The 16,100-nt window shown below is 31.0% G+C and overlaps 1 protein-coding gene across 2 annotated transcripts in view; it reads left to right on the forward strand.

The window, feature by feature from the left end:
* Window positions 1-16,100, forward strand: part of LOC148284885 (uncharacterized) — a 257,605-nt gene that overhangs the window by 24,293 nt on the left and 217,212 nt on the right. The window lies entirely within an intron of this gene.

Consider the following 16,100-nt stretch of genomic DNA (forward strand, 5'->3'; position numbering starts at 1 on the left):
TGGTAAAAATAGTAAAAGAAATGCCCGCTATTTAAACTGGTGTAAGTTAAAAGCATTGGCAGAAAAAAATGGCTACCCACCGGCTGTCACTCGTTTTTTTTTACCAATGGCGGATTCAGTGTCACGAATTTGTATCTGAATGACTTTTGGTAATCTGAACCCGTTGTATCTTTGTCGTTCAGAATTTATAATTCACAATAAGAAAGTGTAACTTTTTTATCTTTAGGTATAAACAACTAAGCGATATTTTAGTGGCGTCACATTAGCACAAGACGTGAGAATTTATTTACTTATTCTATAAGATGACGTACTGTTGGTTTTGGCTAAAGAAATCATTAATTGATTATTTTTAAAATGTAAGTAAAATAAATTGCATATTATATTCCAAATGGCAATGTCCATTCTTAAAAAAAAAAATGGTACTCTGAACCACTGACGTTCGACAGTATGTATAATAAATAGATACGTATTTTTTTCTAGGGGCATTTCATAGTTTGCAAATATTGCGTTGCCATCAGCAATTTGAAATTCTATGAAACTTGTACCATAGCTGCGACGAGACTGGCTGTCAATGTTAGTATGTGCTTAAAAATATCATTAGTAATTAAATTAAATTAATAGAATTTACGAATGAAACGTTTTATTATCTGTCTGATTTTTAAAGTTGCTGTACAATTAAAGAAACGTTCTAAAATACATCGTGGTATTGTTATAAATATCAAAATATCCGATATGTCTGTGTCTTGGGTCTAAAAGGACCAATGTCAGATTTCTTTTGGGTTGTCAATAAAAAAAAACCATAATATTAAAAAAAATATATATATACACATGTGGTAGTGTTTTTTTAATTGAAAATAGTATTTTGAAACACCTTATACTGAATAGCTATAAAATTACTCTGTCGTAATGTTGTAATTTTCGACATTGGTTCTTATAGACCCAAGCCACAGATATATTGATTTGTCATCGTTGCGCTGGCAATAATATAATATGTTAAGTGATTATTTATAAAAAAAAAAAACAAATTAACTTTTTGTGACGGATTTTCTTTTGAATATTTTTTTATTGATAACAAAATGGACAAATAAGTTATTTTATTTTGTAAAAATATTTATAAATACTGTCACGCTTTAGACCGGGAGCGTGGAAAATTCAAGAAAAGTCGCTAAGAAGATGTTCCCCGTCACAAAGGGTCCTTACCAACCAACTCAGTCTTAGACGAGGTACCTACTCCATAAAAGTTATCTTTCAATTGATAGCACTCACAGATTTTCTCCGGGCGATTTGACGAATATTAAATGAAAGATTTTCAAATGCATCTATACGTATATATGTACATAAATATAATTATATATATATTACATGTATATATGGATGTGTGTGTATGTATATGTATGTATGTTGTATGTGTACATTTATATTCATTTTTATTTCTTTTTTAATTATTTTATATTTGCTTATTATTTCTGCTTCTTCTCTTCCTTCCATATTTTCCCATCCCACTTCTTATCACCCCTAGCGAACTGTACGTTTAGTTTTTTTATATTTTTGTTCCTATATGAGATATATAATAATAATAATAATGTTTGGATAATTTATATAGCGCCATTTTTGTGAAAACCACCTCAAGGGCACCCGGGGATTCGTAATTGAACGTAGTTATGCAGAAAGCAGCCAGCCATAGAAAAGTGAAACTGAGATAATAGCATTTTTGTGAAAGGACTGAATAATCAAGTCTACATAACAGCTGGAATGTTTTTGAATTTAACAAATGATACACAATGAAAACATTAGTTTTTTTTTATATGACAAACAAGAATCTAATTATGTATTTGACCAGTTTCAATGATTTTTAAAGAACGGTAAGATTTTCTAATGCTGTGGGTGTTTTTATCAAATTGAAAAATGCTGTTTTTGTAATCGACACCATTTTTAGAAGCTGATTAATACAGTTTTTTGTATAAAAGCGGTCTGGCTGTTTTTAGCAGAACATAGAATTGACCTTACTGCACCTGATAACATTAATATCAATTTTTTTCAAAATTGTGGACCTGCTTTCTGCATTACTACGTTAAATTGGTCTTGTTATTTGTTGTAATTTTGTATGTATTGTTTATAACTATGACTGTGTTGGTTTCAAAAATAAATAAAATATTTAAAAAAAATGGTTTTTAAAACAAGATAAATGCAAAATATACGGATATATTGTACAATATGAGGCTCTTATTTTAGTTAACTAAAAACGATCAGTTTTTATTTTAGCGACTAAAAAACTACTAAGCTACCTAACTAGGTGAATCTAATAATATACAGTTTTCGTAGAATCTCAATCACCTTCTCAAGGATATCCATTGTGAGATTCCATCCCATCATCCGGTCATCTTCTTCATGAATTTTTCGTTATTGATTATTCTACCTTCAGAGGTTTTATCTTAAGTGGGTAGTTTTAACGTCTAGTTACTTCTAGTTTTGTATTTTAATAAAAATAATATATAGTTTTTTACGGGATAATCCCCAGTATGATACAAATATTTAGCGGACTCATCATTCGAAAGCTTCAATATTACACCTTACTTGGAAGAAGCAATTGAAAAATACATTCAGACATTATTAAAAGTACAAACATGACATTGCGATTTAGGGTAAATATTGAGGGAACCCTGTGTCAAAATAGAATAATATTAGTTGCTTGTTCCGTTCTACATTCGTCAAGTTAAAGGTGGGGTTTTGAATAACAATTTCGGCTCCAATCTTTCAGGTTTATGGTGACATCTTATTTTTTTTTTTGTTCACCAGAACTTTTTAAATCGGACGTGTTTCCGCTGCAATGACATTTTTGACAAGTAGCGGCCTGTTTTACCGACTGCAACGCGGGTTGCCACTCTACGTTATAAATCACCGGAATATTATTTTGTCTTGGTACCTACTTAGTCGGTAACACGACAATATTTTGTTAAAACAATATTGTGGATCCTTAATGAGATATAAAAAAATACTTTTGAAAACGAAAAATCACTTGTCGGCGCAACGACGATATATCAAAAAGTGATATTTAATTTGTGCTGTAATTGCGTAAACGTAAAAAGAAATAGACGTTTAAAATACAGTTAACTAGGAAAATTACCAAGAATAAAACAGAAATCAATCTCATATCAAGTTAACTATTGAAATACTATCGACGACAAATAATCTTTATCAGCATATGTGACCAATCTATCCCAATCCTAATTCAAATCTGGCTTCAGGGTATTGGTTAAATTTTAAAAAGGAAACTATGTTTGCAGCCTTTGTATTACCAAGCTTTTACTAAACTAAACCAAAGGATGAAAAGTATCTTTCAAGAGTTGCTGTTGCTAAATTTTATTCAAAGTAATTCAAATAAATAAAATTCCAGTTAAAATAAATTTTCACTCTTAGGAATATTTCGAAACTATCATCCGTCTCCATACAAATTTATATTGGAGTTTTGACACACGGACGGCGGCGGCGCGCCGAAGTAATTCTAACAATGTTTTTTTGGCTGTTCGATGGAATACTTTGAGCTGGACGCACGTCGGTTTAAATTGTATTTTTTTAAATTTATAAAGCGGGACGTGGAACTGTGAAGGTACATAAAATACGCAGCGTCGGCGACCGGCTAGTTCGTGTCTTGGCCCTTAATTTAATCACACATACGTCAATGCTCCGAACGCCAAGGTTTCTAACCACATTGGATTGTTCGTTCTGTTTAAAACGATTACCTAAACAATGTTTGTCTCTTAATCCAATCGTGGCAGCGACACACTCTGGTTTAATGATCTCTAAAACAAAAAAATCACACTAACGAAAGTACCTACGTCTTGTTAAAATGTTCAATAGATCAGTACCTAATTATAAAATAGAATGTCACCTTAAAAACTGTCAATTCGAGACGCAACACGTCAAACTAGTAATTTTGTAATTAGCATAATTCATTTTGCGTAGGTATGGTACCTAGTACCTACTCGCGTTAGTCGTCCGGCCTTACACACCAATTACGAGAGTCCGGTCTACCGTGAATCTATGGTCTAATAATGTCTACTTAACGCTCATTTTCTAAGCAATTGAAACAAGACTCAAGGAATGCGGGTACATTTTGACGTTTGAAGGTTATGCGTAATAATAAAATAAATATTTATGCTTTGTGGGTATGTTTGTATCTATGACTTTGAAAACATCGATACTTGTTTAAAAACATTAGAAGTCTAGAATTATTTTCAATCAAAGCATTTACAATACTATTTATACAAATTATAACAATCCGGTATCAAAGGTAAATTGCTAAATTGGTTTCGAACCACCGAGGTATGGTTAAATAGAGATGACGCTTCATGTAACGCGAATTTGAAATCGTGTTCAAAATATTATCGAATGATATTGTCGTACAAAACGCGTAGTAGAGTTTATGTCGTTCACTCTGAATTTAAAGCTTTTTAATTTAAATGTTAAAAACATACGTATTTATCAACAGTGCTTTGAGTTTGTCGAAATATTTATAGACAAGGACTGGATTCAACCCCAAGTATAGGCAGAATGGCGAATGTTACACAGTGTGTAAAGTGGCCACTTAACCCAGCCAATGACAGGTAATTAGCCCCGCGGATGCCTAGACTTCTATATTCCCTTCTGTATACTGTTCTCCATGTCTGTTGTAATATGTAGATATTAACAGCTCCCTAGGGGGTCGAATCCAGTCCTTGTCTGCAAAAATTTGGACAAACACAAAACATTGCTGATGAATCCACCTGGTTCAAGAAGAAGTATATAAATCGAAAAATATTTTCAAGCATTGCCTAGTATGTTAGTGAAATAATTAAATCAGATAAATCTCACCCGCAACAATAAAGGTTTCAGCTCTTTAGGCAGAATGGTGAATATTACACAGTGTGCAAAGTGCCCATTTAAACCAGCCAATGATAGGTCATAAGCCCCGTAAATGCCTAGACTTCCATGTTTTCTTATTTAAAATGTTCTTCTGATATGTTAAAATACGTGTGTGAACTTGTATTTTTTATTTTATTTTGAATGTTGAAAAAAGGCACACATAAATATATTCTTATTAATAATGACAATGTATGTGTCATAGAATTAAGAATAGTCCAGAAACCGCATACGAGCATCAAACAGAAGGCGACCAAACTACTCATAAATTAGTAGTTTTACGTTTTGATCCATTAGTTTCTTTGTAGACGTCGCTCAGTACGCAACTCTTGATTTAAATTAAACTATGCCGCGTCGTGTCCTTTTAAAGTGTTGAAATACTGCTACGATCTTAAAGAAACAGGATGGGATCACATTTTATGTGTTATTAGCAAATGAATGTGTAAGTAGCAAATACATTACTTCAAAATTGAATTATTTTTCCATCTGTCAGATTGTCGAAGAAATCAAAATTGACATTGTGTTAGTGTTGTCAGGGTAGTATTTTTTTTTTACTCTACATTGCTCATCTAATGAATGAACTAATGAAAATCGGACCTCGGATTAAACAACTCTGTGGTGAAAATTTGACGGTCATTACCTTTAAAACATCAAATATTATTTAACTTAATATAAAAATATCAGTTTTATGTAAAACAAAATTTGTTTTATATTTTAAGTTCAAAGTTCATTAGCTCAATTACTCTGATTAAATGACCCTTTACTTATCTACTCTGTTGTGTCAATCAATATTTCCACGTGCACAATAAAATTTTAGAGAAATTAACAGATTTTTTTTTTTTATCTTACATTTGATTATTTTTTTCCCATCGTGCAACATTACGCGGCGACATCACGAATGCGCGCGGTGAAAGCGGGGCATAGTGGGGGGATTTTTGGGCACAGTCCGATGTATTCAATTATGATTCTACACTATTTTTAATTGTATGGTATGTGTGTATATTTTATAATAATTTACATTTATTTATTACGTTGTTTTATGGGATATTAAATTAATGTTACTTGCATAATTACACACCTAGGGCATAAAGGGGTAAAGATGCAGACTTTTCTAAAAAAGTAACTTCTTAAATAAGCATCGTCTTAAATGAGTTGGATTATTTATTAGCAAGCGGTGTTATTTAAAGATGTCTAGATATATGCGATATCTTTAAACTTGATTTCAAGTTGTATAAACATTAGATAACCTTGAGTAGATTTGCATTAGAAACTGCTCGTAATTTGGCGCCTCGACAAAAATATTTTTTTCCCAACATTTCAAAATTGTAAAAAGGTAGGAACTCGGGTTACTAACAGATATTTCAACTGAGTTGGAGAAATTCTCCAGAAGTATATACAGAAGTCCGGGCGAATGACCAGGGCCCCGATTACAATGAGAAGTTAACCGAGTTATCTTCGACTGTCTATAAAGAAAAACCGATATTTGTGTATGAAAATGAGCATATTTGCAAGAACATTTAAAGTATCTTCGTCGGTAACCAATAATTGAACATGTTTAGAAGAATTCTATATCTTTCAATTCTATACAGATCTACTTTATGCATCTAGTAAATGTTATCACTGTAACTCTCCAAAAAAAGAGACTAACTCTTGTGCTTGGAGAGTGACTTACGTTGTTGTAGTTGTTTATTTATAAGAGTTTATATAATTTTAAATATACGATTACATGAGAAACAAAATAAAAACATAGGATATATAAAGAAAAACATAAAACAATAATACATTCATACTAATTAAAATTTTATTTAGTTTTTACACGTGTTCAAAAAATTTCTTTAGATTTACTTTAAATTTATTTGTCGTTATATTATTTTTAATAGTTTTTAGTTCATTTGGGAGATTATTATATTTTTTTACACCTTTGAAGACAAAGCTATTTTGACCATGACTTGTGTGGAATTTAATATTATGTTGGTATCTGAGTGACTTATTCATCTCAAATTCTTTTATTTTTTCTTCTTTCTAAATTTTTATCCTAGAATTTATTTTATAAATAGTGTCTACTGTACGAACCTTCAATATTTTATATATACTTTTCGTATTGAATGTTGAGGGGTTTCTTTAAAATTACTTTAATAATTTATCTTTGTACTATTTTAAGAGGGTTTAATATATTGGCATATGCACCACCCCATTCTACAATACCATATTGTAACAAAGATTGTACAATTGAGTTATAAGCTTTTTTCAAATGATTGATTTTTAAAATATTTTATAATCTAATAAATATGTATATAAATTTTCTAATTCGTTTAACTAGTTCACTAATATGGTCTTTCCATATTAGATATAATTGAAGATAATTGTTAAGGTGAAGTTAACGATTGATATTTATGTATACAAATTTGAATATTTGTATTGAAATTTAAAGTATCTTCGACGGTAACCTGTTTTGAACACGTTTTAAAAATAAATCGTACAAAAACACATATTTTCGTACAGAAAAATCGGTTTTACTTTATAGACGATTAAAATCGATTTATTATTAATTCCAATATTTTGAATTTGTCAAAATGTTTGTAGACAAAAACTGGATTCTACCCCCTAGAGAGTCATTACGATTAACAAATTGCAACATATTGTAATTTATTATTAATATGTATTTAAAGCATTAACTTTGTGGTCAAACTTTTGACTAAATGTTATTAAACATTTGTATATAACCACTTACAGACTTTTCTATGCTCACCGGTGTCGAGACATGCCCGTCTCTTCGTCAGGACACCAATTATACTAAGATGTAAAACTTACTATACACCATCACCATAGTTTTTGCACAAAAATATAAAGCCAGCATAACCTAATCAGTGCATGTGATTATTAAAATGCACGGCATGTTGGTTTTATATTTTTGTGCAACAACTATGGCGATGGTGCATAGTGGGTTTTGCATGTTGGTTTGATTGGTGTCCTGACGATGAGACGGGCACGTCTCGAAACCGGTAGAAATAGAAAAATCGCTAAGTGGTTACATGCCAATATTTAATAACATTTAGTAAAGACAACTTTGTTAATTTCCCGTGGTAATCGGGGTCCTTTCTGGGGTAAAACAAAACCCAAGCTCAGAAAGCAATAAAATAAATCAAAATTATAAATTATAACATAATAAAAATCCACCCACCCTCTGTCATTTTATAGTGCCGTGCCTATGGGTTTTGAATATAATTTGGATGTGAATTAAATGTTTGATAATACGTCACCGACAGCACGCACACTTCTTTTTGTCTCTCGCATACAAATTATAGCAAACATTATTTTTCTAGTTCAAAACTTGCTGTAGGTACCAAGAAATCTGTTATGTTCCTAAGTTATAAATAATTCAGTGTGGGAATAAATCCGCGCATAGTAATTCTTTAGATCAGGGGTCTCCAAGGGATATTTTGATTGCTTCAAGGGCCCGAATAATTATTTATTTATTTATTCATACAGGATGTTCATTAAACCCTGTCACATCCGAAACCACGATGATCAGTATGACCAAGAAGACATATTGGCACATTTAATTAAATTTTTAGAACGAATTAAAAAAATATATATATATAAATAAGCACATGGTTGCTTACTTCTGCAGGGATGAAACGTAGAGGGGGAAGGGGGAAGCCTGATACGTTGAGAACCGTGGGGTCGCGCTCCCCTGCAGAAGTAAGCAACCATTAAAAAAAATAATTATATATAATAGGTTAGATAATCAGTCTTACGCTTCAGGTACCAGTCCAGGGACTATGAAATATTCTAGTGTGAAAAAACCCTTTTAAATGAATATTTCATATCAACTATGTCGCGAATCAAACCCGAGACCATGGTAGGCAAACGCGCTGATCATTACACCACGAGGCCGACTCGAGCCCGAATAAAAAAATAATACATAAACATATATTTTAATGTACATCTTGACAACACGCTTTATATTATATAAATCTATGCAATATCTCGCAGCAGTCTCCTGCAATGGTCTCTTCCCTTAGACAAAACCCACACTTGAACACTTCTCCTGAAAATGGCCTTCAATGGAAAGCTAACAGAGTTATCGCCTAAATTCATTGCAACACAGAGTTGAAACATTTTGAGAAGGGAATATGGAAGTCTAGGCGTTTACAGGCCTTGTGACCTATCATTGACTGGTGTTTAAAGTTGCTACTTTACACACTGCGTAACATTCCCCATTCTGCCTATATTTTAACATCCACATACGAAATCTAACTCTTCGTGATAAAACGTAAAAATAAAATTAAAAAATTCTTGTTTGAAAGTAAAGTAAAATAAAATGGAAAGGATTGTAAAAAAAATATGTTATTTTACAGGAAATAAATAAAACAAAATCTATTATATGGCCTTATTGTGGTCAATGATGATGATCATTTTTGAAACAGTATTCGGCGTAACGAAAGGCCGGTTTTGTTCCGCGAACCGTTGTTTGGAACTCCTGAACAAATATATATTTTCTCTGTGTTATTTGCGTGCTAAAATGCAGTAACATCTGGGTGTACGTAATAGCGTGTTAATATGATTACCGATTGCCTGAAACTTTATGTAATCAATGATTCAAATACTGTCTAATTGAATTATTTATATTGTTATTTCTGTGTCCAGGTGGATGAATTACACGGTTATATCTTTAAAAAAAGAACCAAAACCCGGACGAGTGTTTTTGACTCAATGACCACTCTTAGAGCCTTATGTCCACTTTATTTCTTTTTTTACATGTTATATTTAGTATTAACATATTACAACAGAAATTAAGGACATTAAAAAAAAGAAATATTGAGTCTAGGCTATATAGGCTTTATGATCTGTCATTGGATGATTTTTTATTTATTTAATGCACAAAATACACAGTTTTATCATAGAGCACAATTATAATTATTTTTTTATGTCCCGACTTGTTACAAAATTTCTTGTTAAGTCAGAACTCTTTATATATATAAATCAAAAACATTTATTAACATATTCAACAATATACAAAATAATGAAAAGTTATATAATAATACATGGCAATATGTTATTAATAATTTATAGTAATTTTATAATGCATTTCGGTTATTAATTGATAGTAAAAATAAATACAAAATAACACAATAAAGAAATAATAGTAACACATCTACTTATATGGTAGAATATGTAATTGAATACACATAATAACAAAGTTAAAATATATCATTTAAGTTGTTGGTTTAAGTGGCCACTTTACACACTGTGTAACATTCACATTTCTGCCTATATTTTAACATCTATATTCCTTCGATTCTTTCATCTGTTGATGTTTCTGAAGTAAAAGAGCTGAGACCTTTATTTATGCGGGTGATATTCATTTAGCTGAATTATTTATGAAAATTAAAATTATCTTCGTCGGTAGCCTGTAATTAGACAAAATGCACAAATATTTTTTTTGTTCACGCAGAAAACTTAATTTTAAAATTATCTTCGTCGGTAGCCTGTAATTAGACAAATTGCACAAATATTTTTTTTGTTCACGCAGAAAACTTAATTTTATTTCGTAGATCAAATCAAAGATAACGTCGAAATCGATATTTTAAATTGATATTGTCTATATTTCTACAAAAAATTAAGTTTCTTCGTCGATAACTAGTAATATCACGTGAACGGCTATCTTTTTTATTTAACTTTTTGTACATAATGTTATTTGTACATTGGCGGGCTTATTGCCAAATGCCAATTTCTTCCAACCAGCCAATAAAATAATAGTTTTTTTATTTTTTTTATTCATAAATTTCACAAAAAGTACATGTTTTTGTAAATTTTTTAACATATCTACTTTTACACATCTAGTAAATGTAATCACTGTAACTCTCCAGAAAAAGAGACTAACTCTTGTGCTTGGAGAGAGACTTACACTGTTTTAATTGTTTATTTATAAGAGTTTATATAATTTTAAATACTAGTACAGAAAAAAGAAAAATAAAACCATAAGATATATAAAGAAAAAAACATAAAACAATGATACATTCATACTAATTAAAATTATATTTTTATAATTCATGTTACAGAACATATTCAATAGAAAATAAAGATTAAAAAACTAAAGATATATAAAAATATAAATAAACGTATTTGTTTATAATTTACCTCAAATCAAAACTTTTACTCGATGGGAAAAAGGAAAAAAGAGGAAAGGAGGAGAGATTAAGGAAGAGAAAGGAGATGTTTCTTCCGACGTGATTTAAACGGAGATAATGTAGTAACATCCTTATTTTATTTATTTATTTATTTGACACTTTATATACATATACAATAAATATACATATAAGGGCGGGCATATTGCCTTAAGGCAATTTCTTCCTACCTACCCAAACCGTTCAGTTTGAGAAAATTATAAATACATGGACATATTGAATCATACAATTTTATACAAAAATTAAAAGCAAAGATTAACAAAAATAAATTTATATATAAAAAAATAACACTATACTATGAAGAGAGGAGAGGGGATGGGAAGGAAAGAAGAAGGATAAAGGAACAATTTAAATATTTAGATAGTGACATTTCAATCTTGACTTAAATGTAAATAATGAAGGCCCGTCTCTAACATTAGTGGGTAGATTATTCCATCTTTGATGGTGGATGGGAGATGATTCCACAGTCGAGCCGCATGGACACTATATGAGTTAGAGAAGAAAGAGGAATTATGGATGGCTGTTAAGAGAGTGCCTCGAGAATTTGGACGAAGAGATAAACCATGAACTGATAAGCGTTAAATTTTTTACTCAGGTATATCGGTCTTCATCGGTGTATACTGAGACGATACAAAGTAATGTCGATATTTATGTACGAAAATGTGTATATTTTTATGAAAATTCAAAGTATCTTCGTTGGTAACCAGTGGTTGAACATGTTTAGAAAAAAAAATGTAAACATATTCTATTTTTCAGACTGAAAACGTAATTTAACTTTGAAGATAAATTTTAACTTTCCATTATAATCAGTATATAGTATCAACAATGTTTTGTCTACAAAAATTTGGACAAACTCAAAGTATTTTTGAAGGCTTTATTAAATCGAGCCATCAATAATTTTCTGCAGATAATTGGTTTTGGTTCACTCAATTCCGTATTTAGGATGTTTGCCTTACAGCCGCCGTGGAGTCAAACTCTCGCATGTATTACTGATTAAAAAACTGTCCGCGTTTTTCTATTGCACAGTGAGAATGCCGTTACAGGTAACATAGTAAACATAGCTCTGTACACGGAGAAAATAATTCTTCTATGTAAACCCTAACGGGTCGTGTCAGCCTATCAGCAACAACTGCTGTGATGATCATTGCTATTTTACTCAATTCAATAGCACGCTAACATAAATAGCGCAGCCTGTGTAATCCTGTTTTTTAACATGCTACGCTTATTTGGTTTTCATTTATTATTTCATTCTGATTATTTATTTTTTTGATTTCTAAATAGGGCACACATAAACATATTCTTATGTGTGCTCTAATAATTACATTGTATACATATATATTGTTTAACACATACAACAGGGCCTCGATAGTCCGAACACCTATAATTTATACCCTATTCGAATGTACGAAGCATTCGGATATTAGTATGCAGATATTTTAAAAGGCATTTTTCGATACAAAACAGAGTTGTTTGTAACTATAGTCCTTAAAATATAACTTGATTAGAATGACAGTTTTCAGCAAAAGTGACGACATAACTTTGTAGTGACGTCTAAGGAGTGATTTATATCGACACACGAAAAATCATACATATATGACATGTTGATTTATTTTTTTAATACAATACTTGGCATAATTATAAAAAATCAGCTTTAAAATAAAAAAAAAACCTAATTATTAAAGACGTTCTTACAAGGTTACGTCATTTTGCAAAAATGTTAGAGATGGGACAAATTGATCAATGTAAATTAATCGAATAAAAAATAATTCATTTGTTGTTGATCCTGAAAAAAAGTATTTTATGTCTTATTTTTGAGTAAATAATTGTCTTAAACACACTATAAAGGCTTGTTTTTGCGTTTTTATATAATTTTTTTGGAAACAGAGTTTCATGTTAGCACGAAAAAATTGATAAAATCGATTTGATCGGTACATGATCAGTGATATTCCATCACTAGTGACATTGGCGGCCTCCGTGGTGTAGTGGTCAAGACGCTTGACTCACGCACGGAAGGTTCCGGGTTCGATTCCCGGTGAGAACACAAAAATTAAAATGCGTTTTTTCTCAAGCTTGGTTGTTCTGTAATAGAATTCACCACTGTAATTAGGCCCCCTGGCGTGTTGTGGTGCAAAAAAAAAAAACGAAAACGAAATGAAACGAAATTAGTTTGGCAGCTGTCATTTTAATCCAGCTATATTTTAAGGACTTTAAAAGTATGTTTTTATCATTTATTTTAAAAGAATTACAATATAGTGCTTGAGGAGTGTGTTTTTTAGCGACATTAAGAACGCTTTAACCCTTAATGTACGTAAAAACATTTTTTCTAGAATTGATATATTAACTTCATCCGTTCATTCCGAGCAAGTATTTAAGAGGCAGACACGACTTTTTTTATTTAGTTTTTAAATAGTACAAACATAATACATGAATGTCCTAATATTTACATATATCTAATTATTAAAATAAATACCACTTATTAACATTTCTAAACAATATACGTACACTTGAAAGCTATAACGAAAAACATTCCAGAGAACAAAACATTTTAAACAAATTCACCATGTTTCAAAACAAAGCTCCAAGAACAATCCCGAAGACAAAAAACAGATGCACAATGGTAAAGTCTATTCTAAATGACTTCATTAAAGTTCTTACTCATTGTAAACAAAGAAAAACCCTTCAATACGATGATTTTCATTCAAAAAATTATTAAATCATAATTTTGGAAAACCCACAAAAAAAACTTCCTTAAAGCCAACTGAAAACGATTAATTTTTAAGAGCTTACTTATCTGCTACACACTCATTTTTTTAGCTCACATTTGAATGAAATAATGTGTTTAAATTTATTTCAACAGAGAGGGAAAACGTTTTTGAGAAGGGAATATGGAAGACTAGGCATTTACAGGGCTAATGACCTGTCATTGGCTGATTTAAGTGGCCACATTACACACTTTGTAACATTCACCATTCTGACCATGTTTGAACATTCGCATTCCCTCAACTCTTCCATCTGTTGACTTTTGTGAAGTAAACTTTGTTTTGAGACCTTAAAAATTGTGCACAAAATAACACTGGGAAACATACAAGACGACGACATAATATTAGTCAAAAATGCTGACATACATAAATATAACACCAGACAACAAAAACACTATCATATTGAAAAAGCAAAGACAAACACAGGACAGTCTAAAATACTACATAATGGACTTAAACACTACAACGACCTACCTTACTACTTGAAAACTTTTAATGGAGACAAATTTAAAATCAATCTGAAAAAGCACATGATGACTGAACTAACTAGACTAGACGAGACATAAAATGACTAGACAATATTAAATTTCTAATGTAACCCTAACGGGTTTTTTAAAATTGTAAATAAATAAAAAAAAATAAAAAAAGAGCTGAAACCTACCTCATTGTACTTGAATACATCGGACTGTGTCCAATAATCCCCCCACTATGACTTACTTTCGCCGCGTGCCTTTGTGATGCCGCCGCGTAATGTTGCACGATGGGAAAAAATATGATTATAACACAAATGTAAGGTAAAAAAAGCAATCTATTAATAAGAAGATAATTAAAGAATCAATTAATAAGATTAAGTGATTTTTTAATTAATAAGATTAAGAGTTAATAAACTTTAAACTTAAAATATAAAACAAATTTAATTTGACATAAAACGGATATTTTTATATCATGTTAAATAATAGTTGATGTTTTAAAGATAATGTCGGTCAAATGTCCACGATAGGGTTGTTAAATCCGAGATTTAATTATCATTAGTTTTCTCATTAGATAAGCAAAGTAGGGTAATAAAAATTACTACCCTTGCAACACTAACGAAATGTTCATTTTGTTTCTCCGACAATCTGACAAGATGGAAAAATAATTCAATTTTTTAGTAATGCATTTGCTACACACACATTAATTTGCTAATTACACATGAAATGTGATTGCATCCAGTTTCTTTAAGATCCTAGCAGTATTTCTACACTTTAAAAGGACACAACACGACTTAGTTGAATTCAAATCAGGAGTTGCGTACTGGGCGACGTCTACAAAGAAACTAATGGGTCAAAACATTTATGAGTAGTTTAGTCGCCTTCTATTTGATGTGCGTGTGCGGTTTCTGGACTTTTCTTAGTTCTATGGCTGTACAATTAAATGCTCTTATTTTTACCGAATTCAAGAAAACATTTTTTCATCCACTTTCCCGTCGGACTGAACTTCCTCATTGGAGGCCCGGATCTATCTTTGATTGTCCCAGCACGGATAATTATAGCATTAGCAAAATTAACCGCTGTATTGCTGACGTGCTATTCCATGACTGCTAAGTGCACTAGTCTGTCAGCACCAGTACTGAGACTGGATTTGTTGACCGGCCGCATTATTAAATCTCATTTAGCACAATTATTTTGGTCGTGAACTGCGATTTGACTTTTCCTCCAAAGGCCAAAAGCCTTGGGCCAAAACCAATAAACTGGTTGTGAACTTAATTATGTATACTTATTTTTTACCGTTTCAGCACTACGGCAAAGCATAGCATTTCACGCCACAAAGGAATGCTATTTCGTATTCTATTTACTGTTGAAATGAATGCATTGTTTGCGATGTAATGATTAAGTTGAGTAGTTTTTTTAAAAATATTTTTTATTTGTTAAAATACGATTAAAGTAAGCCAAAATTTAAAAAATAAATAATTTATGTATCGTATTTTTAGCGCTATGATTTTTTAAGTTTTGTATTTTTGAAATTCCTTTTTTTTTATTAACCTTTACATTAATTTTACAAAAACAATATACTCGTATAATTATATACAAGGTGTTCATTAAACCCTCTCACATCCGAAACCACGATGATCAGTATGAGCAAGAAGACATATTGGCACATGAAAATATTTTTTTAGAACGAATAAAATTAAAAAAAATAAAATATCGAAAAAAGCAAATTGTTGCTTACTTCTGCAGGAGAGAAACGAGAAGGGGGAGGGGGGAATCTAATA

Source organism: Micrasema longulum, unplaced genomic scaffold (genome assembly GCF_059751315.1).
Source record: "Micrasema longulum isolate JH-2025_06_02 unplaced genomic scaffold, ASM5975131v1 h1tg000082l, whole genome shotgun sequence".
In the NCBI taxonomy this organism is placed as follows: Eukaryota; Metazoa; Arthropoda; class Insecta; order Trichoptera; family Brachycentridae; genus Micrasema; species Micrasema longulum.